The following is a 25,516-nucleotide window of genomic DNA, read 5'->3' as shown; positions in this document are numbered from 1 at the left end:
GTTGTACTGTAGTTTCTCACTTTTTCATTTTTAAGTTATTTTTTGGATAAAATGAGGTTTGATATCCAAATTATTGTGCTTGTTTTTTATCATGATTGGTGGCGGGTGGGCAAGAGTTTAGCATGTATTTGTGTATAAGGAAGGAAACTGGTGACAAACAAATTTCTTTATTTAGGGAACGAAAACACTCTAGAACACATACATTTTAGAAAATCTGTATTAAAAATAAAAAAATGTATACTTACCTAGAGGACTAAAATGAGGTATTAGTTGATATTTAGGTCAAAATATTAAAATCTTTAAAATTCACCTTATATATGGTAGAAGTATTTTTATAACGCATATTAAAAACATAAAACGTAATACTTTTACTGAAATATGAAAGCTCGCAACCTGCTTCAAGGGTTCTCATTGTATTGTGAGTCCCTACACTAACCAAACAAAACTAAGACGACGAAAACTAACTGGAAATACAAAACCAAACTTCGCACATGGCATCTGTAGCAGATAGAGTCATGCTGCCCCCTCAGGGCTGACTAAATAATCCACAAAAAATTCCTGGATTCTGAGACCAGATGTTCCTGGTCCTCCTTGCGGAGTCTCGTCCATAGTGAATGCTCCAGTTGCCATGTGGTGTTCTACGTCACCTGTTGATTCATACATCCGTGTGAAGTTGTGCAGGATGACACAGGCTTTGATGACATGGTTCACATTGTCCGGATCCATCTGGATTGTTGACATGAAGACCCTCCATTTATTAGCTAGAATACTGAAGACGCACTCAACATACCGACGAGCCATGGTGAGCCGATAGTTGAATATGCGCTTCCGGTCGTCCAAACCGCGTAACATGGGTGGAGAGTCCTTATCTGCCGCTATGAGAAATGGTGTCAGGGGTCATGAAGATCAGGGCACGAGGTTCTGGGAGGGTTAGCTGGTTGTTTAGAAGCCACTGACCCATTCTGGAAGCCATGAAGATTCAGGCATCAGAAATGCTACCATAGGAACCGATGTCTATAATGACAAACCTGTAATGGCTGTCAGCCAAGGCCAACAGCACTACCGAGAAATACTGCTTGAAATTGTAGAATCCTGAGTGTGGCGGCTTCTTCACACAGACATGTTGAGGCATTACAGGGTCTTTCAGTCTCTGCCAGATGAGCTCAGAGGTGGACCAGGTAATTCCAGAAATGGTCGACGTCCCCAGTACAAATTCAAAGTGAAGGGATGCAAAATAATTTCCAGTCGCAAGGAATCTGAAAAAATAAGATAAAAAAACTAAATTAATTACACAAACTATTAACATTACTTCCCTGTTTACAGACCTCCTCAACTTGCTCTGTGAGGTTACCTACAGTGCATTTAAAATTAGAAATTACATTACTATTTATTGCATAGGGTCTTTGTGCCCTTCACAATCCTAGTTAGATTAACAACAACACATGTTTTAAAGGGGGCATTAAATGCAATGATTGGTCTATCATCCTGAGGGAATCACAGGGCAATTGGGTCAGACCATTTACCATAGTGCTAGCTGTATTTGGCAGGCACATTTTTTCAAAAAGCAGACAGTATGTATTACTTAGCTCAGGGTGACGATGAGCGGTTCCTCAGGTGAAATGCTGCGTTGCATGTTCGTGTTCTGGAACGCAGCTCCTCCAGCAGACAGGCAAATGTTGCGACTGACATCCGACAGAAGGAAGGAAATTTCATCGGATGAAGCCGCAGGTCCTCATACAGAGTGTGGAAGTGCCCTTTAAAAGCACGTTGGGAGACAATGGGATGAACCCAAAGCCTCCTTCTCCTCCTAGGTTCTTCCTCCACCATCTGGGGTTGCTCTCCATATGTGCGAGAGATCAGCCACAACCAGGAGCGTAGATAAAGGCTCATGGGCCCCGATGCAAAAATTCTTACTGGGCCCCCCCCCCCCCAAACTCCTCATGGCCGACGGTCCGCAGCTTTCAGCTGCATCGCTGGGTCTCCTAAGTGACCCAACAAGGCAGCACTAGCAGCCGGGGCGTCACTAAGGCTGGGTTCACACACCCTATTTACGGACGTAATTCGGGCGTTTTAGCATTGAATTACGTCCGAAAATGCGGCTCAAAAGCGTTGGCAAACATCTGCCCATTCATTTGAATGGGTCTTACGATGTTCTGTGCCGACGGTCATTTTTTTTTACGCGCTGCTGTCAAAAGGCGGCGCGGAAAAAAGACGCCCGCGTCAAAGAAGTGCCTGTCACTTCTTCAGACGTAAGTGGAGCCGTTTTCCATGGAAAAACAGCTCCAATTACGTCCGTAATGGACGCAGCGAAAGACGCCTGCACATGCCATTACGGCTGAAATTACGGTGCTGTTTTCTCCTGAAAACAGCACCGTAATTTCAGCCGTAACAGACGCTGCCGTGTGAAGATACCCTCAGGGCTTAAAATGTCAGAAAAATAGCCCCAATACATATGTGTCCGCCCAAAAAAAAGTGTGTATATGAGACAGCATAGCATATCTATAGCACTACGACACTATAAACTATGGATAGGATTAGATACAGTGGCCCAGCAGACAGTATCACACATGATAGGATTAGATACAGTGGCTCAGCAGACAGTATCACACATGATGGGATTAGATACAGTGGCTCAGCAGACAGTATCACACATGATAGGATTAGATACAGTGGCTCAGCAGACAGTACCACACATGATAGGATTAGATACAGCCGCTCAGCAGACAGTACCACACATGATAGGATTAGATACAGTGGCTCAGACGGCAGTATCACACATGATAGGATTAGATACAGTGGCTCAGCAGACAGTATCACACATGATCGGATTAGATATAGGGCCCAGCAGACAGTATCACACAAGATACGATTAGATACAGGGCCCAGCAGACAGTATCACACATGATTGGATTAGATACACAGCTCAGCAAACAGTATCACACATGATTGGATTAGATACAGGGCCCAGCTCGCTGACATTGCGTCTCCAGCGCTGGACCCAGGATAGGTAAGAATAATAATTTTGCTTCTTTATGTGTTACTGATTATTTTTGTGTGTTTGTGTTTTTTTTACGGGTTCGGTTGTTGGACTTTGGATTCGAGGACGGCGTTTTTTTTATTCTCAATAAAATGGTTAATGAGGGTTGTGTTTTCTTATTTCAATAAAATATTTTTTCTATGTGCTTGTATCTTTTTAAACTTTATTATCATCGCCTTAGTAATGGCCGCTGGCTGATTGACAACCTCCATTACTAAGGCGGGGCTTAATGTTAGCCGGTGCAGAGACTACACTAACCCCCATTATTACCCCGGTACCCACTGCCACCAGGAGTACTGGGAAGAGCCGGGTACGAACCAATACCCGACCATCTGTAGTAACGGGCAGGCACCGGGGTGGCCGCAGGCTGGTAGTATTAGGCTGGGGAAGGCCAAAAACAGTGGCCCTTCCCACCCTTGTAATGCTGCCTGCTGCTGTGTTGTATCTGGCTGGTTATGAAAATTGGGGGGGACCCACATCGTTCTTTCCAATTATTATTTTTTTTATTTTTTTTTAAATGACGTGGGGTCCCCCCCATTTTTCATAACCAGCCAGATACAATAAAGCAGCAGCAGCCTAGCAATACCAGGGTGGGAAGGGCCACTGTATCTGGCCTTTCCCCTCCTGATAATACCAGCCTGCGGCCACCCCAGTGGCCGACCACCACTACAGATGGTCAGGTACTGGATGGTACCCGGCTCTTCCCAGCACCCCTGGTGGCGGTGGGTACCGGGGTAATAAAGGGGGTTAGTGTTCGCCTCTGCACCGGCTAACACTAAGCCCCGCCTTAGCAATGGATGCTGTCAATCAGCCGGCGGCCATTACTAAGGCGGTAGTAATATAGTTTAAAAAAAAACACAAAGACATAGAAAAAATATTTTATTGAAATAAAAAAAAAACCCACACAGCCCTCATTAACCATTTTATTGATAATAAAAAAAAAGCCGTCATCGAAGTAGTCCTGGAATCCGACGTAGTCCAACGACCGAACCTGTAAGAAAACACACAAAAAATGATTAGTAACACGTGTGTTAGGCTTAGATACAGGGCCCATGTGTGATACTGTCTGTGGGACCCTGTATATAAGCCTACCACAACGTAGGCTTAGATACAGGGTCCAGCAGACAGTAATCTTATACAGTATAAGATTACTGTGTGCTGGGGCCCTGTATCTAAACCTACAGTGTGGTAGGCTTATATACAGGGCCCATCAGACAGGCTCACACATTGGCCATGTATCTAAGCCTACCATGTGATTGGCTTAGATACAGGGCCCAGCAGACAGGATCACGCATGGGCCATGTATCTAAGCCTACCATGTGATTGGCTTAGATACAGGGCCCAGCAGACGGGATCACGCATGGGCCATGTATCTAAGCCTACCATGTTATTGGCTTAGATACAGGGCCCAGCAGACAGGATCACACAATCTGTGATCCTGTCTCATGGGCCCCCTAAGCCTGCTACATCGTAGGCTTAGGGGTTGTACAGTACCTAAACATTGATGGCCTATCCTCAGGATAGGCCATCAATAGCTGATGTGTCTCTCGGAACCCGCAAATCAGCTGTTTTGAAGGGGCCGCAGCACTCGTATGAGAGCTGCTTCCCCCTTCATTTCACTACTCGCCCACACTGTGAATCGCCGACACGGATTCACAGTGTGACCGGAATGAAGTGACAGGAATGAAGGGGAGCAGCTCTCGTACGAGTGCTGCGGCCCCTTCAAAACAGCTGATTGGCGGGTCCCGGGAGTCTGACCCCGCCAGTCAGGGCTAACCTTACCTTCCTCTTCGGCCGCGGCGGGAGTTCTGTCGTCTCGATGCTGTGCGCGGCGCATAGCGCTGTGATGTCATGCGCTGCGCACAGCACTTGACGTCAGGACCTCCGCTGCGATCCGGAACCAGGAAGGTAAGTAAAGTATGTTACTATAGTAACAGGGGCCCGCGGCCCGAGTTACTATAGTAACTTTTTATTGATGTGGTGCGGGGGGCCGTGGGCCCCCCTGGCTTCGGGGCACGGTCGCAATTGCGACCGCTGCGACCCCTATAGCTACGCCAGTGGCCACAACATAAGAACATGGTCCATGGATTTGGATGTCATGTTCAAATGCAAAAAGTAGTCAAAAACCAATCTGACTAAGTAGAGGAATGAGATAAAGCATTTAGCGACCATGTGACCTTCCTGCGATAGTTTCCTGAGGGTTGGGACAAAATTGTGACAAAAGTCCTCCGTCCATTTTATTTGCATGCACATTTAATATGCATTACATATGCGTGACATATGTGCGCAAAACTTGGACATACGGAAACACCACAAAGACACTCACGCGCGTTAAATGCGGCGTGTTTTGCGGACGATAACCGTTCGCGCTCGTGTGTGTGTGTGACTAACTATAGGGTATGTGTTTGTGTATGTGTGTGGCACTATCTACAGAGGGCGCTGTGGCAGTATATACAGAGGGCACTGTGGCACTATCTAAGAAGGTGCTGCCCAATCTTTATATTCTTGTGTCTGCCAAATGCTGCCAACTGAGCAGCCAGACTGCATTTAGCCGAACTTAAACTGGAAAACTGGATTGTTAAAACAAGCACGTGGAGTAAACTCGCAAATTTCTATTAAGTTTAAACCTAGCGCTATTATTATAGTAATGTAGTATTGTTATAGTAATGTAGTATTGCTATAGGAATTTAGTAGTGTTATAGGAATGTAATATTATAGTAATGTAGTATTGTTATAGAAATGCAGTATTATAGTAATGTAGTATTGTTATAGTGATGTAGTATTATTATGGTAATGTAGTATTATTATAGTGACGTAGTATTATTATAGTAATGTAGTGTTATAGTAAAGTAATATTATTATAGTGATGTAGTATTATTATAGTAATGTGTTGTTATAGTAATGTTGTATTATTATACTAATGTAGTATTGTTATAGTAATGTAGTATTATTATAGGAATGTAGTATTATTATAGGAATATAGTATTATAGAAATGTAGTATTGTTATAGTAATGTAGTATTATTATAGTAATGTGGTATTATAGCAATGTAGTGTTATAGAAATGTAGTATTGCTATAGTAATGTAGTATTATTATAGTAATGTAGTATTGTTATAGTAATGTAGTGTTGTTATAGGAATGTAGTATTATTATAGTAATGTAGTATTATAGATATGTAGTATTGTTATAGTTATGTAGTATTGTTATAGTAATGTAGTATTATTAGAGTAATGTAGTATTATAGAAATGTATTATTGTTATAGTAATGTAGTATTATTATAGTAATGTAGTATTATTATAGTAATGTGGTATTATAGTAATGTAGTGTTGTTATAGTAATGTAGTATTGTTATAGTAATGTAGTATTGTTATAGTAATGTAGTATTATAGTAATGTAGTATTATTATAGTAATGTAGTATTGTTATAGTAATGTAGTATTATAGTAATGTAGTATTGTTATAGTAATGTGGTATTATAGTAATGTAGTATTATTATAGTAATGTAGTATTGTTATAGTAATGTAGTATTATTATAGTAATGTAGTATTATTATAGTAATGTAGTATTGTTATAGTAATGTAGTATTGTTATATGAATGTAATATTATTATAGTAATGTAGTATTATAGAAATGTAGTATTGTTATAGTAATGTTGTATTATTATAGTAATGTAGTATTGTTATAGTAATGTTGTATTGTTATAGTAATGTGGTATTATAGTAATGTAGTATTATTATAGTAATGTAGTATTGTTATAGTAATGTAGTATTATTATAGTAATGTAGTATTGTTATAGGAATGTAGTATTATTATAGTAATGTAGTATTATAGAAATGTAGTATTGTTATAGTAATGTTGTATTATTATAGTAATGTAGTATTGTTATAGTAATGTAGTATTATTATAGTAATGTTGTGTTATAGTAATGTAGTATTATTATAGTAATGTAGTATTATTATAGTAATGTAGTGTTATAGTAATGTAGTATTATTATAGTAATGTTGTATTATTATAGTAATGTAGTATTGTTATAGTAATGTAGTATTATTATAGTAATGTAGTATTATTATAGTAATGTAGTATTGTTATAGTAATGTAGTATTGTTATATGAATGTAATATTATTATAGTAATGTAGTATTATAGAAATGTAGTATTGTTATAGTAATGTTGTATTATTATAGTAATGTAGTATTGTTATAGTAATGTTGTATTATTATAGTAATGTAGTATTGTTATAGTAATGTGGTATTATAGTAATGTAGTATTATTATAGTAATGTAGTATTGTTATAGTAATGTAGTATTATTATAGTAATGTAGTATTGTTATAGTAATGTAGTATTGTTATAGTAATGTAGTATTATAGTAATGTAGTATTGTTATAGTAATGTAGTATTATTATAGTAATGTAGTATTGTTATAGTAATGTAGTATTATTATAGTAATGTTGTGTTATAGTAATGTAGTATTATTATATTAATGTAGTATTATTATAGTAATGTAGTGTTATAGTAATGTAGTATTATTATAGTAATGTTGTATTATTATAGTAATGTAGTATTGTTATAGTAATGTAGTATTATTATAGTAATGTGGTATTATAGTAATGTAGTATTGTTATAGTAATGTAGTATTATTATAGTAATGTAGTAGTGTTATAGTAATGTAGTATTATTATAGTGATGTAGGATTATTATAGTAATGTAGTATTGTTATAGTAATGTAGTATTATTATAGTGATGTAGGATTAATATAGTAATGTAGTATTGTTATAGTAATGTAGTATTATTATAGTGATGTAGGATAATTATAGTAATGTAGTATTGTTATAATAATGTAGTATTATTATAGTAGTTCAAATAACTAATTGATTAACAATACTTTTGTATTGTATCAAATTTGAAAGTAATGCGGCTCGTCAACTTCACATTTTCTCTATGTGCGGCCTGTGTCCTTTTCAATCTAAGTAACTATGTAGCTACTTTACTTACCTAATGTGTTCACTAAGCAAGGCCCCCGTTAAAGTCTCAAACCTTGACTATGGAAAAAGTAAGGGCTTGTTAGTAAAGTCCAGTAGAAAACTGAACGTGCCATTCTTTGATTAAGGCAGATTTTGTATGTAGCTAAGCTTTGTTTTAGTTTTATATGTTGTGCAAATTGCCTACCTTTTAAAATAACTTTCAGAGACATAATCTGGCAGATTTATTATTGTCCTTACGCCTTGGTTCTGGTGTTTCGTGCGCCTATTTTCATGGCGCATTTATTGTTGCCCAAATATAATAATGCATGACCTAGAAAGAACATTGACTTGCGAGATACTTGCCATGCTCGTCTGGTAGCATACTTAGAATATGGCTGTGGATTTGTCGTGTCATGAAATATGCCAGATTTATAACTAAAGTATATCACCTGATAGAAGGGAACAGAGTCTAACTAGTGCAATGATAAACCAATAAATCTGCCCAAATGTGCCTACAATTTATAACACTGCCTCAGAGTACACAGCACTACATTCACCCTCTCAAATGGTCACTGGATTTCGTTGTATTCATGTTTTCAGTACGGGACAGTTGTCCTGCAGCGAGGCAGGGACTCCTAGCGTCGTACATAAGTATGATGCTAGGAGCCCGGCTCCCTGCACTGTGTTCGGTGCGGTACTTGCGGCCGAAATACGTCCGTCAATTACGGACGTAATTAGTGTGTATGCACATACCCTAAGGCCTGCGGAGTATGAAGTGAGAAGGACATTTCTAGGAACAAAAAGTTCCATGGGGCGCTTTAAAATCTGGGACATTAGGGAGAGTTGAAAATGATATGAGAGTTAAGCACACACTAAATGTAAATGTATATTGATAACATTCTTAATAAATTTAAAATTTACAATTTAAGAGCGCTACATTAAGTGACTAGATAATAGAATTTCATGAAGATGTGATATACGTTTTACAATTTCTAAAACAATTGTTTGTTAATTTTAATATTTACAGCTATCCAGGATCATTTTCAATTATTTAGACTCTAGTAGACTTCTAGGAATACATTGAAAAATATACAATTAATACCAACATGAATGGCATCATTACATTCCATATTTTCCCACAGTAGATTTGGGCAACCCAAGGCCCTCTTATTAAACTATTTATTCGCCTGGTCTCAAGGTCTGAATGAGTCATGTCTCTGTGTGACAAGAGCTGGTTGCTATGGAAACGAAAGACTTCAACAAGGGAGACGATTTATATTGCTTTAGTAGATATCAAATTTGTTACTTCACTTCATGTGAATCTCTTTTACAGTTAATTTAAAAATCAAAGGAAAGAGATAAAAGTAGAGAAAATAATCCTATTGAGGTTCATTTACAAACTAAACGTGTGGTACAAATATCCTGCACATGTTCTTTTAGGCTATTTACCTTTTTCTTTAGATTTACATATGGAAATAGTCAGCAACATGCAGAGCACATCATTGTACACCAGGCGAACAGAGTAAGTTTCTCAGTACTAAAGTTGTGGTATAATGATGCATGTAAATGTGCGCAAGAGACAGACTATTTGCATTTTAGACTGACAAACATCCCATAGAGACGGATCGAAACGTTGCCTGCCTGGGGTGAATAAACACACCACTTTTTTTCACCAATCTCCTTGGAGTGCTGCCTCTTCATTTTTTTGGATTATATATATATATATATATATATATATATATATATATATATATATATATATATATATATATATATATATATACAGTGAAGGAAATAAGTATTTGATCCCTTGCTGATTTTGTAAGTTTGCCCACTGTCAAAGTCATGAACAGTCTAGAATTTTTAGGCTAGGTTAATATTACCAGTGAGAGATAGATTATAGAAAAAAAAGAAAAGAAAATCACATAGTCAAAATTATATATATTTATTTGCATTGTACACAGAGAAATAAGTATTTGATCCCCTACCAACCATTAAGAGTTCAGCCTCCTCCAGACCAGTTACACGCTCCAAATCAACTTGGTGCCTGCATTATAGACAGCTCTTACATGGTCACCTGTATAAAAGACTCCTGTCCACAGACTCAATTAATCAGTCTGACTCTAACCTCTACAACATGGGCAAGACCAAAGAGCTTTCTAAGGATGTCAGGGACAAGATCATAGACCTGCACAAGGCTGGAATGGGCTACAAAACCATAAGTAAGACGCTGGGTGAGAAGGAGACAACTGTTGGTGCAATAGTAAGAAAATGGAAGACATACAAAATGACTGTCAATCGACATCGATCTGGGGCTCCATGCAAAATCTCACCTCGTGGGGTATCCTTGATCCTGAGGAAGGTGAGAGCTCAGCCGAAAACTACACAGGGGGAACTTGTTAATGATCTCAAGGCAGCTGGGACCACAGTCACCAAGAAAACCATTGGTAACACATTACGCCGTAATGGATTAAAATCCTGCAGTGCCCGCAAGGTCCCCCTGCTCAAGAAGGCACATGTACAGGCCCGTCTGAAGTTTGCAAATGAACATCTGGATGATTCTGAGAGTGATTGGGAGAAGGTGCTGTGGTCAGATGAGACTAAAATTGAGCTCTTTGGCATTAACTCAACTCGCCGTGTTTGGAGGAAGAGAAATGCTGCCTATGACCCAAAGAACACCGTCCCCACTGTCAAGCATGGAGGTGGAAACATTATGTTTTGGGGGTCTTTCTCTGCTAAGGGCACAGGACTACTTCACAGCATCAATGGGAGAATGGATGGAGCCATGTACCGTCAAATCCTGAGTGACAACCTCCTTCCCTCCACCAGGACATTAAAAATGGCTCGTGGGTGGGTCTCCCAGCACAACAATGACCCGAAACATACAGCCAAGGCAACAAAGGAGTGGCTCAAAAAGAAGCACGTTAAGGTCATGGAGTGGCCTAGCCAGTCTCCAGACCTTAATCCCATCGAAAACTTATGGAGGGAGCTGAAGATCCAAGTTGCCAAGCGACAGCCTCGAAATCTTAATGATTTACAGATGATCTGCAAAGAGGAGTGGGCCAAAATTCCATCTAACATGTGTGCAAACCTCATCATCAACTACAAAAAACGTCTGACTGCTGTGCTTGCCAACAAGGGTTTTGCCACCAAGTATTAAGTCTTGTTTGCCAAAGGGATCAAATACTTATTTCTCTGTGCACAATGCAAATAAATATATATAATTTTGACAATGTGATTTTCTGTTTGTTTTTTTATATAATCTATCTCTCACTGGTAAAATTAACCTAGCCTAAAAATTCTAGACTGCTCATGTCTTTGACAATGGGCAAATTTACAAAATCAGCAAGGGATCAAATACTTATTTCCTTCACTGTATATATATATATATGGACAAAGTATTGGGACACACCTCTCAATCACTGAATTCCGATGCTGCATCCAGTCCCATTGCCACAGATGTATAAAATCTAGCCATGCAGTTGCCTGTATAAACATTTGTGAAAGAATGGGTCGTTCTAAAGAGCTCACTGAATTCCAGCGTGGTACTGTAATAGGATGCCACCGTTGTAAGAAGTCAGTGTGTGAAATTTCCCTCCTAAATATTCCACGATCAGGGGTGAACATAGCCCCTCTGCTGCCTGAGGCGAACTATAAAAAAGCGCCCCCCCCCCCCCCCAAAGCTATGAGTTTTCTCATTACTAGCTTTAGGCATCAAACACGCAATATATACATTTTTAAGATAGGAAAACATTTGATGTTTATTTGTTAAAGTGATGTTTAAAGTATAGAAAAGATTTAAAGAATTCTTCTTACTGCCAATCAGTGCAGTGCAAATAGTACGGTCTGCCCTGCACTGCCCCACATCTCTCCTCGGCAGCCAGTCTCATTTGCGTCGTCACTCTCTGCAATTACATTCAAGCCAGTCCAGGACGGATCGCGCTTAGCACTGTTTTGAAGCGGCACGTCCTGGGATGGTTTATTTCCTCTACCTGCTGTATTGTTGTGGTCTGCTTGTGCTGACTTGATGCCAGTGGTGGATTAATATTATCTTAGGCCGTGGGCTGTACACAAGTTATGGGCCCACATCCTATACGTAAGTATCACCTCCATGTCAAAGTACATCACATTCCACTCTGCAGACTGTCTCTTAGCCTGATCATCTGCTGCCACACTCACACTTCCCCACAGCCCACACCACAGTAATTTACATAGATTGTAAGACCAACATTACCAATAATACCCCATACTGTTACTGAATAATACAGCTATACCATAACCACAGTGACTGAATAATACCACCAGACTATTACTGAATAATACCACCATACCATAACCACAGTGACTGAATAATACCACCATACTGTTACTGAATAATACCACCACACCATAACCACATAGTGGCTTAATAATATTTCCACACCATGACTGCATATTACCACCACACCATAACCACATAGTGTCTGAATAATACCACCATAGTGTTAATGAATAATACCTCCACTCCATGAGAACATATTACTACCACATAGTGACTGAATAATACCAGCATACTGTTACTGAATAATACCGCCACTCCATAACCACATAGTGAATGAATAATAACCCCATACTGTTACTGATTAATACCACCACACCATAACCACATAGTGACTGAATAATACCCCCATATTGTTACTGAATAATACCGCCACACCATAACCATATAGTGACTGAATAATACCCCCATATTGATACTGAAAAAAACCAAGATCACATATTACTACAACAGTGTCAGAAAAAAACCACAATACTGTTAGTGAATAAAACACACTATATATAGACCAATATTACCATCATACAGTGACCATATAGAGGTAGATACCAGTTATACACAGGAAATCCGCAGACCATATAAGTGATTGCAGTATAGTTATATTGAGTGACTCACAGGTGACATCTTCTCAGATTGAAGTCGCTCACCTTCACCTTTTCTTCTTCATCCAGCCAAGACCGCAATGGCAACTTCTCCCGGACACGATTTCCTAAGCCCTGCAGAATATGACACAGATATCTTTGACTCCTTGCTTTTCTAGCGCACTCCCTAACTATTCCCTACCTCTACACAAAGTCCCTATACATACTATACTAGGTGCCCCACACAGTAATAGTACACACATCCTTTTGTTCCCCCAAAGGCGCCACACAGTAAAGGCTACTTTTGTTCCCCTACACAGTGTTAGTGTCCCCTTTATACCTTACTCAGTGATAGAACCACTTTTAGGGCCCTCGCCCAGTAATAGAATTCCCACTCAGTTCTAATACCCCTTTATGTCCCCACAGAAATAATGTCTCCACTCTGTAGTAATGCGGCCTTTTATGCCCCCATTCAGTACTAATGCCACTTTTTCTGCCACACTCAAATGCCTGCTTTATGCCCCCACAATAAGGATGCCCCCTTTTGTTTGCCACTTTTTTTATGCCCCCTTTTTATTACCTAATAGACTTATGAATTTTAACTGAGTTCAGTGGCCCGGCGTGGACGGCATGATGCAGTGAAGTCATCGTGCCCGGGCAGTTGACGTCATCAGCGTGTTCCCGATCTCTTGTAGGCCTCATGTCTAAACCAGGCTGTGGCCTACAAGAGCAATGGCCAGGGGTTGGCTGGCAAATTTTAGTCTGCGGGGCAAGCACACAGCACTGGCCCAAGAGTAGCGGCCCATTCTGGGGGCACTGGGCAATTAGCGAGTTTGCCCCTAACAAGGCTGTGGAAGAACTCTGCTACCTGTCAACGGAAAAATCATCCGCCAGTAGGAAAAATGTTTCTTGATGGCGGAGTACAAGAAAGCCTCACCTGGGAATTAGAGTTTTTTGTACTCCACCATGGGGAAACATTTTTCCCTCTGGTGGATGACTTTTCAGTTGACAGGAAGCAGAGTTACATGAAGGGGAATTATTTTTCCTTGACCTCTAGTTTTTATTGTGGCAAATTTACGTTTTTAAAATTTTTATACTGCTTTTTTTTGGTAGGTTCCACTGGAGCGTTTGGACTACGTCGTAGATTCATTGGACTACTCCGATTATCTACTTTAAAAAAAAATATAAAATGGTGAAAGAGGGTTGCATGGGGGAGTTTAGATTTCAATAAAAAAGTTTTTCTTATGTCTGTTTTTTTTAATACTTTATTATGGCCTTAGTAATAGCTGCTGTCTGATTGAGAGCATCCATTACTAAGAAGGGGCTTAGTGTGAGCCAGTAAAAAGGCTATCACTAACCCCTATTATTATCCCGGGAGTACGATCCAGTACCCAACCATCTGAAGCGACGGTAAGGCAGCAAGGCGGCCACAGGCTGGTTTTACCAGGCTGGGAAGGGATAAAAACCGTGGCCCTTCGCACCATGGTGATACTAGGCTGCAGCTGCTTTATTGTATCTGGCTGGTTATGAAAAATAGCGGGAACCCCACGTCATTTAAAAAAAAAAAATAATAGAAAAAAAATTCCGTGAGATCCCCTCCATTTTTCATAACCAGCCAGATACAATAAAGCAGCATCAGCCTAGCATTACCAGGGTGGGAAGGGCCATGGTTTTTGGCCATTCCAAGCCTGATAGTACCAGCCTGCAGCCACGCCAGTACCCGCCCTTCTCTTCAGACGGTCGGGTGCTGGATCGTACCCAGCTCTTCCCGGTACTCCTGGTGGCGGTGGGTGCCGGGGTAATAATAGGGGGTTAGTGATAGCCTTATTACTGGATAACACTAAGCCCCTTCTTAATAATGGACGCTCTCAATCAGACAGCAGCCATTACTAAGGCGGTAATGAAGTATTAAAAAACAGAGACATAAAGAAATTTATTTTATTGAAATGACAACTCTTCCACACAATCCACTTTAACCATTTTATAAAAAAAAAAGAAAAAAGCTTAAATCAGCGAAGTAGTCCAACGAATCTACGACGTAGTCCAAATGGTCAAGCGGAACCTGCAAAACAAAAATTAGCAGTATGAAAAATAAAAATAAAGATGGCTGCCCCCACAGACGTACAAACATATGAATAAATAGCTACCTTCGGGAACATATTAAAATAATTTGAAAAATTAGGCCCATAAAATAAAAGATATCAAATAAAAAAAAAAATGATAACACCTTTCTTTTAAAGAGAACCTTTCACCTCCCCATACATGTGCAGCATGTAATGGCCTCCCAATCAGCTACGGACAGCATTACAGCAAGAGCTGAAGAGAGATCGCGTGCTCGTGAGCGCGCAGCTCCGCCACCACTAAGGAACAGAAGAGGAGAAGAAGAGTGTGAATTCTACTTCTTCTGTTTCATGGCATCGGAGCTGTGCGCGCATGCACGCTCTCACTCTTTAGCTCTCGGCAGACAAGGACGACAAGACTGATCTCTTGCTTGCCGAGAGCTGAAGAGTGAGAGTGTATGCACGCGCACACGCTCTCCTCTCTCCAGCTCTTGCTGTTGACAGTGTCCGTAGCAGATTGGGCAGTGTCACAGCGATGTTACATGTCCCCTTGCCAATTACCGCCCCATTGGCAGTTAATGGGTTTATTTAAATATCGGGAGCAAAATATTACGGCACCGATATCTAAGTAAGGAAAGAGGGTAGGAAAAAAAATGTAAAGTGCCCCAGAGCTTGTGCAGCCCTCCCCATTACACGCTGCACTCAAATGCAAATCTGTGGGCAGGTGAAAGTTTCATTCTAAAGTGTAACAACTTTTTTAAAAACTTTTAACATGTCAGAAGTTTTGATCAGTGGGGTCCGAACACTGAGACCCCCTACTAGTCGCTAAAACGAAGCAGCAGAAGTGCTCAGGTGAGCGGTGTGCCGCTTAAATTCTGTTTGGCTTTCCTTGGAGCAGTGTACAGGCTCAATAGAAAGTCTAGGATCATAAATGAAGCGGCACAGCGGTCACCCGAGCACTTCTACTGCTTCGTTTTAGCGATCGGTGGGGGCCTCAGTGCTCGGTCCCCCACCGACGAAAACTTAGGACATGTCATTATGATATATAAAGATATCTATTAACGCGATTGGTGCAAGTTTTAATTACTTTTAATTGAAAATTATTGTTACTTTTTGAGATACAGCTGCTTTGTATCCTGTATACAGAGCAGCTGTATATAGCGCTGATACCTGAATCCATTAGGTCGCCTATTATCGATCACATCTAAGTTATGAACTTAGATGTGATCGGTAACACCTCGATCCTGCAGGACCCGTTGACACTGAATCCGTCAGTCCCGCTGACCTGACGGATACAGGATACAGGATTCAGCGATATATACAATATATATATTTGAATTAGCGGGGACAGGTTTATGGGGAAGGATTAAGGCCTGTTCACATCAGCATTGGCTTTCTGTTCCGGGGTTCCGTGGGAGGTTTCCGTCGGGTGAGCCCCGCAACGGAAAGTCAAACTGAAACCACAGCTTCCGTTTCAGTCACCATTGATATCAATGGTGACGGAAACATTGCTAATGGTTTCCGTTCGTCACCATTCCGGCAGTCAACTATCTATCTATCTATCTATCTATCTATCTATCTATCTATCTATCTATCTATCTATCTATCTATCTGCCTATTTATCTCATATCTATCTATCTATCTATCTATCTATCTATCTATCTATCTATCTATCTATCTATCTACATATCTATCATCTATCTATCTATCTATCTATCTACAGTATATATCTCATATTCATCCATCTATCTATCTATCATATATCTATCTCACTGGCGTAGCTATAGGGGTCGCAGCGGTCGCAATTGCGACCGGGTCCCGAAGCCAATGGGGCCCACAGCCCCCCGCACCACATCAATAAAAAGTTACTATAGTAACTCGGGCCGCAAGCCCCTGTTACTATAGTAACAGACTTTACTTACCTTCCTGGTTCCGGATCGCAGCGGAGGTCCTGACGTCAAGCGCTGTGCGCAGCGCATGACGTCACAGCGCTATGCGCCGCGCACAGCATCGAGAGGACAGGACTTCCGCTGCAGGCTGAAGAGGAAGGTAAGATTTGTAGCCCTGACTGGCGGGGTCCGACTCCCGGGACCCGCCAATCAGCTGTTTTGAAGGGGCCGCAGCACTCGTACGAGAGCTGCTCCCCTTCATTCCGGTCACACTGTGAATCGGTGTCGGCGATTCACAGTGTGAGCGAGTAGTGAAATGAAGAGGAAGCAGCTCTCGTACGAGTGCTGCGGCCCCTTCAAAACATCTGATTGGCGGGTCCCGGGAGACGGACCCAGACACATCAGCTATTGATGGCCTATCCTGTGGATAGGCCATCAATGTTTAGGGACTGCACAACCCCTAAGCCTACGATGTAGCAGGCTTAGGGGGCCCATGAGACAGGATCACAGATTGTGTGATCCTGTCTGCTGGGCCCTGTATCTAAGCCAATCACATGGTAGGCTTAGATACATGGCCCATGCGTGATCCTGTCTGCTGGGCCCTGTGTCTAAGCCAATCACATGGTAGGCTTAGATACATGGTCCATGTGTGATCCTGTCTGATGGGCCCTGTATATAAGCCTACCATACTGTAGGTTTAGATACAGGGCCCCAGCACACAGTAATCTTATACTGTATAAGATTACTGTCTGCTGGACCCTGCATCTAAGCCTACCTTGTGGTGGGCTTAGATACAGGGTCCCACAAACAGTATCACACATGGGCCCTGTATCTAAGCCTAACACATGTGTTACTAATCGGTTTTTTTGTGTGTTTTCTTACAGGTTCGGTCGTTGGACTACGTCGGATTCCAGGACTACTTCGATGACGGCTTTTTTTTTATTATCAATAAAATGGTTAATGAGGGCTGTGTGTTTTTTATTTTTATTTCAATAAAATATTTTTTCTTTGTCTTTGTTTTTTTTTAAACTATATTACTACCGCCTTAGTAATGGTACGCCGGCTGATTGACAGCGTCCATTACTAAGGCGGGGCTTAGTGTTAGCCGCTGCAGAGGCTAACACTAACCCCCTTTATTACCCCGGTACCCACCGCCACCAGGGGTGCTGGGAAGAGCCAGGTACGATCCAGTACCTGACCATCTGTAGTGATGGCCTGGCACTGGGGTGGCCGCAGGCTGATATTATCAGGAGGGGAAAGGCCAGATACAGTGGCCCTTCCCACCCTGGTAATGCTAGGCTGCTGCTGCTTTATTGTATCTGGCTGGTTATGAAAAATGGGGGGACCCCACGTCATTTAAAAAAAACAAAATAAAAAATAATTGGAAAGAACGATGTCGGGTCCCCCCCCCAATTTTCATAACCAGCCAGATACAACACAGCAGCAGCAGGCAGCATTACCAGGGTGGTAGGGGCCACTGTTTTTGGCCTTCCCCAGCCTAATACTACCAGCCTGCGGCCACCCCGGTGCCTGCCCGTCACTTCAGATGATCGAATACTGGTTCGTACCCGGCTCTTCCCAGTACCCCTGGTGGCAGTGGGTACCGGGGTAATAATGGGGGTTAGTGTTGGCCTCTGCCCCTGCTAACATTAAACCCTGCCTTAGTAATGGAGGTTGTCAATCATTACTAAGGCGGTGATAATAAAGTTTAAAAAGATACAAGCACATAGAAAAAATATTTTATTTAAATAAAAATACACACAACCCACATTAACCATTTTATTGAGAATAAAAAAACGCTGTCATTCATTGAAGTCCTCGTATCCGAAGTCCAATAACCGAACCTGTAAAAAAACACAAACACACAAAAATAATCAGTAACACATAAAGAAGCAAAATTATTATTCTTACCTTTCCTGGGTCCAACGCTGGAGCCGCAATGTCATCTAATCCGATCATGTGTGATACTGTCTGCTGGGCCATATATCTAATCCTATCATGTGTGATACTGTCTGCTGAGCCACTGTATCTAATCCTATAATGTGTGATACTGTCTGCTGGGCCCTATATCTAATCCAATCATGTGTGATAATGTCTGCTGAGCCACTGTATCTAATCCTATCATGTGTGATACTGTCTGCTGAGCCACTGTATCTAATCCTATTATGTGTGATACTGTCTGCTGAGCCAATGTATCTAATCCTATCCATAGTTTATAGGGTCGTAGTGCTATAGATATGCTATGCTGTCTCCTATGCACACATTTTGTTTTGGGCGGACACATATGTATTGGGACTATTTCCCCTGACATTTTAAGCCCTGAGGGTATGTTCACACGGCAGCGTCCATTACGGCTGAAATTATGGTGCTGTTTTCAGGAGAAAACAGCACCGTAATTTCAGCCGTAAAGGCATGTGCAGGCGTCTTTCGCTGCGTCAATTACGGACGTAATTGAAGCTGTTTTTCCAGGCACTTCTTTGACGCGGGCGTCTTTTTTACGCGCCGCCTTTTGACAGCGGCACGTAAAAAAAATGACTGTCGGCACAGAACATCGTAAGACCCATTCAAATGAATGGGCAGATGTTTGCCAACGCTTTTGAGCAGCATTTTCGGACGTAATTCAATGCTAAAACGCCCGAATTACGTCCGTAAATAGGGTGTGTGAACCCAGCCTTAGTGACGCCCCGGCTGCTAGTGCTGCATTTTTGGGTCACTTAGGAGACCCAGCGATGCAGCTGAAAGCTGGGGACCGTCGGCCATGAGGAGTTTGCGGGGGTGGGGGGCCCAATAAGAACTTTTGCATCGGGCCCATGAGCCTTTAGCTATGCCCCTGATCTATCTATCATCTATCTATCGATCATCTATCTAACTATAAATCTATCTGCCTATCTATCTATCTATCTATCTATCTATCTCATGTATGTCTGTCTCTCTCATATATATTGATATATAGTTAGTACTAGGCTGGGGCTACACGACGACTTTGGCCACGACACAGGTCGCACAGCCAAAGATCACTATGTTCCATAGCCTACATGGCAAGTAATGACAGTGAATGTGGTAGCAGTCATTAACTTGCGATGTAGGCTACTGGACAAAGCGATTTTTGGCCATGGGACCTGTGTCGTGCCCAAAGTCGTCGTGTAACCCCAGCCTAGTACTAACTATATACCAATATACAGTATATGAGACAGACAGACATGAGATAGATAGATAGATAGATAGATAGATAGATAGATAGATAGATAGATAGATAGATAGATAGATAGATAGATAGATAGATAGATAGATAGATAGATAGATAGATAGATAGATAGATAGATATGAGATAGATAGATAGATATGAGATAGATAGATAGATAGATAGATAGATAGATAGATAGATAGATAGATAGATAGATAGATAGATAGATAGATAGATAGATAGATAGATAGATAGATAGATAGATAGATAGATAGATATGAGATAGATAGATATGAGATAGATAGATAGATAGATAGATAGATAGATAGATAGATAGATAGATAGATAGATAGATAGATAGATAGATATGAGATAGATAGATAGATAGATAGATAGATAGATAGATAGATAGATAGATAGATAATTGATAGATAAAAATGTTTTATTACTGTTCTCCCTCTCCTGAGCGCCTGCCAGGAGAGGGAGAGGTTACAGCAGGTCTGCAGGGGGCCCGCGAGGGGTGGAGGGGGCCCGCGAGGGTGGGCCCGTGAGGGGGAGGGGGGTCGTGAAGGGGGGAGGGGGCCCCTCGAGACGGGGGCGAGTGGGGGGGGGGGCGCGAGGGGGGGCACACACAGCATCGGCCCATTACTTTTAAATTAGTGGGGGCAGGAGGCTGCGCGCAGTAAGCGGCACTCAGCCTCCTGTCCTCACCTGATTACTTACCAGCCGCTCTCTTCTTTTCTTCAGAGCAGAGCGTTCGGCCGCTCCCCCTGCAGACCTCCAGCTTCTCTATGCTCCTCTCTGGCGGCAGGTTCAGCGTCAGAGAGGGGGAGTGTACTAGCAGACGTGCGCCTGTAGTGCCGCATGTCTGCTAGGTAAAGTACTCTCTCCTGCATTATCACGCGTCCTCCCTGGCCCTGCCCGTATCTACAAGATGCCGCCCTCTGTTTTTATCCCAGTGGTGCCGCCTGAAGCGGCAGCCTCACCTCGCCTCATGTCCACGATCAACTGTAAGTTAAGTGGAAGTGTTTAGGAACGACAGAAACTCAGCCACAAAGTGGGAGACCACGTAAAAATACAGAGTGGGGTAGCCGAGTGTTGAGGGGCATAGTGCATAAAAGTCGCCAGACCTCCTCTGGCATTAACATCCACACAAAAACTGTGTGCCAGGAGCTTCATGGCATGGGTTTTCATGGCTGAGCAGCCGCATGCAAGACTTACATCACCAAGCACAATGCCAATCGTGAGATAGAGTGGTATAAAGCACACCGCCACTGAGCTCTGGAGCAGAGGAAACATGTTCTGTGGATGAATCATGCTTCTCTGTCTGGCAGTCTCATAGATGAGTCTGTGTTTGGGGAATGCCTGAATTACCTGCCTGACTGCATTGTGCCAAGTGTAAAGTATGGTGGAGGAGGAATAATTATATGGGGTTGTTTTTCAGGGGTCGGCCAAGGTCCTTTAGTTCCAACTTTGTGGAAACATTTTGGGAAAGGCACTTTTCTGTTTAAATGACTGTGCCCTAGTGCGCAAAGTAAGGTCCATAAAGGCTTGGTTGGGTGAGTTTGGTGGGGAAGAACTTGACTGGCCCACACAAAGCCCTGACCTTAATCCCATCAAACACCTTTGAGATGAACTAGAAGTGAGATTGCGAGCCAGGCCCCCTTGTCCAAAATCTGTGTCTAACCTGACAAATGCTCTTCTGGATGAATATGCAGAAGTTCCCAGACAAACTACAAAATGTAGTAGAAATCCTTCCCAGAAGAGTGGAAGCCTTTTCAGGTGCAAATGGGTGGACCAACTCCAAATTACTGCCTATGTATTTAGAATGGGATGTCATAAAAGACTCTGTAGGTGTGATGAGTAGGTGTCCCAATACTTTTGCCAAATAGTGTATGCATATATATATATATATATATATATATATCTATATATATATATATATATAGATATATAGATATATATACATATATATATATATATTTATATATATATATATATATATATATATATATATATATATATATATATATATATATATATATATATATGTGAATAAAACATGGGGTTGGGACTTGACAAAGAAGTGCACACACTTCATGATGTGGTAAAATCTGAAAAGTAAAACAAAATAAGGTGGGGACGTCCTAAGTTAGTAGTGTTTAATAAGTTCAAACCAATATATTCTGTGACTATGCGCAAAGCTTATAGGGTTGTGCTAATTGTAATGACCCACTGGGCTACTCATCCGGGCTACTAAGGGGCCACCTCTAATGGCGTTATCTAATTAGCCTACGCGGTATTCACCCTTTAACCCCCAAACGGGGATCTGGTCTTTGAGGCACGAGACTACCAGGCTGCTTCCTCTTGAGGTGGTGCCGGTGTGAGTAGCAGCTGGCCGAGCGGGCCAGGAGAAAACTGTGAAGTACATTGTGGGTACAGGCACTGACAAATGATACCTTGGCAGACAAGTGTAGATTTGAAGTCACAGTTTGTAACAGGTAGCGGGTCTGCAGACTCACAGCAGGACATGGGTTGCCAACAGGTAGTAGGCCTCAGGCTTGTAATAGGTAGCAGGATACAGACTGGCAGCTGGTATAAGGATACAGACTGGTAGCAGGTAAGAGGATATAGACTGGTAGTGGGTAGCAGGATATGAACTTGTAGCAGGCAGCAGGATATCGACTGGTAGCAGGATACAGACTGGTAGCAGAATGCAGACTGATAGCAGGTAGCATAATGCAGACTGGCATCAGGTAGCGGGATGCAAACAGGAACGTTCGCAGGAAGCAACTAAGGTGCACAAAAGTTGCTCAGGCGCGAGGTGACTAGAGAAGTTGACTTAAATGAATGTGCCTCTGGGATTGGCTGGTGATAGAAGGAGATGCTTTCTGAGTGGCAGCGAGCAGAGGAGAGAGGGGAAATGTGACAACAGAGAGCTGAAGCCACAGAACACCAGCAGAGGAGATGAGCAACACTATATGAGTTACACTAATATAGGCACAACCTTATTGTGAGCCTTCTCTAAAAATGCAAATTAACGGAATGTCAGCTGTTGCATCGATCTCGAAGCCTGAACTTGGTACCTTGAGGTCTGAGGCAGATAAGGGAGTATATTATAGTCAACAAAAAATGCTACTTGTGATTTGGCGCTATTGGAACCGAAAAAGTAATTCCAAAATTTGTGTTTCACTGTATGAATTATATTTTTTATTTGTCAAAATAAAAACATTTGCGACATCTAGGCATCCTTCTCCTTTTTATGGCTAATCCTCTAGACAGTGAAAATAAAGCGCCTCATTGATAAACATTTTTTTAGAAAAAATGTAACCTAACAACCAATACATGTGCTAGTAGAAGATGGAAGACGATTAGATTCATGTTGCTTAAAGGGAACCTGTCACCAGCATTTTAGCTATAAAGCCAGCAATACCTGGTGAAAGTGGGTGAAAAATCATTGTCATCTAAGCTATAAATATGTTCTAAGTAAGCTCTGTAGCTTTAGTATTCCGTTTTTCAGTGGTCCCACGCCGTATGCAAATGAGCAGAAAAGTGTCAAATCTTCATCTGAAAAGAGTCAGATTTTTATTCCTCCAGCGTCTCAGAGTGGACTCCACCTCCTTCTTTTTGATTGACAGCTCCTTAGCCAGTCAGGGCCGGACAGGTGGCAACGGTGGGCGGGGTTAAGAGGCTGCATCCCAGAGGGAAAAAAAATTACCATAAAAGGCGGGAAAAGTTTAAACGACGATATTTACCGACAGAGGAGGACTTCAGGAAAGAAGAGAACAGGAAAGAACTCTGGACAGCTGCGGCCATTGAGGGGTCAGGTGAGTTTAACAGGTAAGATGTTGATGACAGGATCCCTTTAAAAACAAAACAATCAGTTCTGACCACTACAATCTGTTAGAGAATTAATAGATATGCATGATGATCATGAAATAAATTCCACTTTTCAGCCATCTCAATATAATAGTTACATAGACCCAGTTCAAACAAATGTTCAGTTAAGTAACAAATTCTATTGGGTTAGAAATGTATTTATTGTGTTTTTAATTGTTCCTAGTTGAAATCATTCTTACACAAATCAATGTTGCCTGCCAAGGAAGGTTGTCAATCAATAAAACATTTGTTCCTTAGGATATTAGAGATAGGCCTCTAATGAGTTCATTTTTTGTAGACTGTGAATACTCGGACAGATTGGCATTTCTCCTGCCAAGTTAATACCACACCTGCAGTAGACTCGTAGTGGTACCGGGAAATGGTCTATCTTATAAAAACTTTCTAGTCAAGTAAAAACCAGAGCTGCCAAACTTCTAAGTCAGTTCTAGTCAAAACAAAATTGTTTTGTCTAATAAAGGCCTTTCAAATAACAGTTGCACTTTCAGTGCTTCTAATAGGGTATGTTGTCATTGTAACCGAAAAATATTTTTTTCCTTTGACAAATAATAGCAGATCATATATTTCAACTTCATCTTATTTTAGTCTTACAATTGTGCCTCAAAAGAAATTCAACATTTTCATATTTCTGTTTGTACTGTTTGGTTCATACATATACATTTTATAAAGATGCTTTAATTCAGTTAGATAAGTATAACATATATTAATCCTATTTACATTTTATTCTGTATATTTGACATGGATGCTGTTCTTCTTGTGTTGGACTGGTACCATAAAATGACTGTGAATAGATATTATAGTTTCAATTTCATATGCGTTCTTCTCGCTAAATAACTTACTCTCACTCAGTTTAAAGGTGTTTTAAAATTGCTCAAAATGCTAAAATAATAAAATGTTTAAAATAATTACCTTTCATTCACTGCCGCTATTCCTGTATATCACTGCATCTCTGTTAACGCTCCTTTGTGATGACGTGTCATCCGTAGAAACAATGTCTTATGAGCAGGCCAGCCAGTGACTTTACACATCACTGCAGTGCATCATGCAGGAGTTTAAACTGATGAAACTGGAGACCTGAACAATTTTACCAAAGGAAGAAGAAAGAAGAATTCAAAATGTGAGAATTGTATTATTTAGCAATTTGGACAATTTTATATTTTATTTTGTTCTGCAGGAAACCCCTTTAAATACCGCACACCCTTAGCAAAAAACGTCTGAAAATACGGAGCGGTTTCCAAGGGAAAACAGTTCCTGATTTTCAGCCATTTTTAGCAACTCGCGTTTTTCGCTGCTTTTCCGTGGGTTTTTAAAAACGGCCGCGTAAAAATATGCCCCGTCGGTACAGAATGCCGTATTTCCCATTGAAATCAATGGGCAAATGTTTGGAGGCATCCTGCTTATGATTTTTCGTCCGTTTTTCGCACATACCCTTATTATAAACTTTGTCATTCAAATAAATGGCAAAAGTTTTATATACATTGCATAAAAAGGACAAAATATCCTCTTATCCCCTTATTCCTTAAATACAAATACATTGGCATTTGTCAAAGGCTAAAACATTTTTGCTGCCATGTCATTAGTTCATGTTCTT

At 41.1% G+C, this 25,516-nt stretch overlaps 1 long non-coding RNA gene across 2 annotated transcripts; it reads right to left on the bottom strand.

The window, feature by feature from the left end:
- Positions 1–252: 252 nt before the first annotated feature.
- On the bottom strand, positions 253–25,005 carry LOC142741176 (uncharacterized). 2 transcript variants are annotated; one of them, XR_012881024.1, is made up of 3 exons: positions 24,835–25,005; positions 12,930–13,030; positions 253–1,256 (listed from the first exon to the last, which is right to left on the bottom strand). It is a non-coding gene; the product is annotated as an uncharacterized LOC142741176 (long non-coding RNA). The 2 variants fall into 2 exon arrangements; XR_012881023.1 differs by having other exon boundaries at positions 12,962–13,030.
- Between the last annotated feature and the right edge of the window lie 511 nt (positions 25,006–25,516).

The sequence above is a fragment of the Rhinoderma darwinii genome, chromosome 2, assembly GCF_050947455.1.
Source record: "Rhinoderma darwinii isolate aRhiDar2 chromosome 2, aRhiDar2.hap1, whole genome shotgun sequence".
In the NCBI taxonomy this organism is placed as follows: Eukaryota; Metazoa; Chordata; class Amphibia; order Anura; family Rhinodermatidae; genus Rhinoderma; species Rhinoderma darwinii.
Note: the sequence above shows the minus strand (reverse complement) of the source record. Positions and strands in the feature narration are given on the sequence as shown.